Source organism: Austrofundulus limnaeus, unplaced genomic scaffold, assembly GCF_001266775.1.
Source record: "Austrofundulus limnaeus strain Quisiro unplaced genomic scaffold, Austrofundulus_limnaeus-1.0 Scaffold126, whole genome shotgun sequence".
NCBI lineage: Eukaryota > Metazoa > Chordata > Actinopteri > Cyprinodontiformes > Rivulidae > Austrofundulus > Austrofundulus limnaeus.
The window spans coordinates 1449006-1452708 of NW_013952528.1; positions in this window are offsets into that span (position 1 = coordinate 1449006).

A 3703-nucleotide genomic window follows, 5' to 3' on the forward strand; every position below is an offset into this window, starting at 1 on the left:
TAATTGGGCTGGGAAGGATTTTGCAGCATCAGAACTAAAGACAGACCGAGAGGAAAAAGGAGAATTAGGCAGAGTAAAAAAAAAAAAAAAAAAAAGAACGGGAAGAGAATATTTGAGTGAAATATGAAGCTCTTTTTATCTGCAGCAACATCACTGTGCCCGGACACAACCTGTTACTGTTGAAGAAACAACATTGACATGCACGGTAATGCACACGGCATGCAAAGCAGCCCTTAAATTGGACAGATTGGGGTGGAGTGGGAATGAATTCACATACAAACAGAAGGAGCAGATAAATCATGTCAGACAGACAGAAACCTGTCAATTAAAAATGATCTCTGAAAGCTAAGGCTATTTTGAAGTCAGAGTTCCTCCTCTACTTTGATGGCAAGAGTTGGTTATCAGTCACAAATCTGTTTCATCACTTGGCCTTTTCTAAGTAAGAGAATCCATGTGGAAAGTCATCTAACCTCAGTTATTTACATGTTTTTAATGTTATAATGGCTTATGTGAATACATGACCTGTGTTTATGTTTTAGTTCTTTATATATATATATATATATATATATATTCTTAAAAAAGATTTGTTTTGTTTTTGGGCAATATTTGATAGTTTTAATATATTTTAAGCTGAAAGTGTTTCAAAGCAAAATGATATTTTTAGCATCGTCTGTCCTATTTGCTGATCTAATCTTTCAGCATATTTAACTGTTAAGTGTTTTTTGAACCAGAATAGTTTTTACAGTTTTTTTAAGATTCTAGGAAATCAGTTTCCTGACAGTAGACCTTGGTCAGAAGAGAACAATGCTAGATCAGCTAATATTGCATATTGACTGATATTTAAATTAGGATGCAAGAGCGAGTCACTTGTGATGGTGATGAACAGCCTGTTAACAGCAGAAAATACAATATGAAAAGTTGCTTTTCCAGCATTACTGACAACTGCTTATGCTGCAAAAGGACCAACAAGAAAAAAAAAACATTTTCATATAAAAATTAAAAGTAAATCGAAGTGATGATGCTAATAGATGCTGTTAAATGGACGAGGTGTTAAACTGAATAAAGACTTCATGTTTAAAAAWATTAAGTTATAATGTGGAAAAATACTGGATGTGGTTTGTATAMTTCTTGTTTATTTCTTCTACAAATGATGCTATTGTCTATTTTAGGAGGTTTTAAAGCTCACAGGACTAAGTAAAAAAGGGAAACATGATTTTTTTTAAATAATCTGAACAACAGAGCAACAACAACCTTATTTTTTATTAACATTTGCAGCTTAAAAACGTCTCATAGTTTACCCCCAAAGGACTGCTTATTAATATTTTTACTTGATTTTTCAAGTGAATGAACTTCTTAAAACACCTCATATTTATTCAGTAATTAAGCTTCATACGAACACAGTAGATGCTGTTTGAGCAGGAAGCTGGGGGCTGATCTCAGACAGTGGTTGGAACAAAATGTAGCTCAGACTGAAACTGTCACTTAYATTACAAATGCAAAGTTCAAATGGRTTAAATCTTAGTAACACTCCTACCAACAGTGTTACTAAGATTTAACAAATAACAAATTAATAGTTTAAAAGCATCATTTGGCATGATAACTGAGCCAGTAACAAAGTCAACCAGCTTTGGTACTTTTGGCAGAATGCAAAGAAGCAAAGTCCTAATTAACGGTGACGAGCTGAGCTCCACCTTCATTTTAAACAGAACCCAGCAAAGGAGACGATTGAAGAGAGTAGAGAAACCAGCACACCAATGGGCCATATTGCAGCTCCATGTTTGAGATTTTAGGACTGAAAAATAGGTTACATCAGTTTAAACGTCTTGTGTTTTCACCACAGATAAACTATATTTCTGCATTTAAAGGCACAGTGTGAAGGATTTGTTGTTTTCAGCGACATCTAGTGGTTGAGTGGTTGACTCATCAAATGCAAAGGAGTAGCTACGGTGTCTCTCAGGTGTCAAAAACCTTTGATAATTCCAACCGCGATGTCTCCCAGCAGCTTCAGGGCTAGTGATGTTTCAAGTGGTAAGATCATGAGCTTTAATAAGTAAAATTATCCCAGCTACAATGACAGACAACAAATATTACATTTATAGTATTACAACTAAAACCGTTTTTGACGCCGCCACCGCAGTTTGTCCTTCATGAGCCTTCGTAGGCAAGATGGTGGTGCAAGATGGCGGCTGCCTGTACTGACGACCTGCGACCATGGAGATATAAACAGCTTTTTATAAGGTAAAAATAATAAAACAAGGTCTTTGTCTGCAATGATTAGASAYRTGTTTTTTATTATTGTCATTAGTGATTTTCTCAATTTCGGCTAAAAGAATTGACAAAATCCTACACACTGTGCCTTTAAGAACTCACCACTCAATTTATTGTATTTCTATGCTGAAGTCTTTACAGGTGGTGAATTTGTAGCAGAGTGGTTCTCGTGTCGGTACATCAGGTGGTTTCTGAAAGTGACAAGGTTCTGTAAAATCACTCTGAAAACAAWACAATGCACTGATATTAGAAAATTTAATTTGTGCTTTTGAATACTTAAAGCTTAAAAGTAAGTAATTCAGTACTTTAACTTGAGTAGATTTTTGACTGAGTAGATTTGAACATGAGTATCAATACTTTTACTCAAATACTAGAGTTGAGTACTTTGTCCACCACTGATTGAAGTCCAGTGTGAAGTTTCCACAGTCAGTGATGATTTGGGGTTCCATGTCCTCTGCTGGTGTTGGCCCACTGGGTTTTACCAAGTCCACAACCCAGCCATCTACCAGGATATTTCTTTCTGCTGGTGAGCTTTATGGAGATGCTGATTTTATTTTCCAGCAGGACTTGGCTCCTGCCCACACTGCCAAAAGTACCAAAAGCTGATTCAATGACCCCCATGTTGTTACTGAGTTTGACTGACAAAACCTGAACCCCAAAGAAAATCTATGATCTGTTGTCAGGAGGAAGATGAGAGACCCAACGATGCAGATGACCTAAAGACTGCTATCAAAGCAACCTGAGCTTTTATCAAATTGTTTCGTGAAGCCAGGATAAATCCCAGTTTGATCACCCACCTTACCCCTCTGTTCCTCAGAGCCTGAGTTTTATTGTGAAAATACAAATCACACTCATTAATCATGAACACATTTGGGGAAAAATCTGGTGCTTTTTTTGTGTTTTTCTCTGAAACACTGGGACGGAGTGGCTTTGCTTTCTGAAACAAAGATAAGACGTGTAATAACACTATAATAAAGAGTGTCGTTTCATTGCACCAAAGCACGTCAAAAATATTTCATAAAAAAGCCTCGAAAATTGTTTTACCTCAAAAGAAAGCACAACAAATATCCCCCAAGCACCACACAGTGCTTTTGTAATGTGGATCTATTTCTAGCCACATAAAATGAAGAACATCAGTTTGACTCCGTGTCTCTGGACTGAAGTTTCTCTCATTTTTCTTGCTTGCTTGGGGCCCAAGGTAAAAGCCCGAGTTAAAAAGAGAGCAGTCCATATCAACAGAGAAAGTGTGAATATCACTGTGGATACTGCTCAGAGATGAGCTGCAGTCTGACGATGGCCATCATTCTTTCTGACACATAAACCAGTTTTTGCTCTTAAAAATGATGGTGGAGTGAGACTCAAAGAGGGAGTCTGGGGGGTGGGGGGGATCCAGCCTTAGCTGGGAGTCAATTGCAGGCCATCTTTTAGTAAAGAA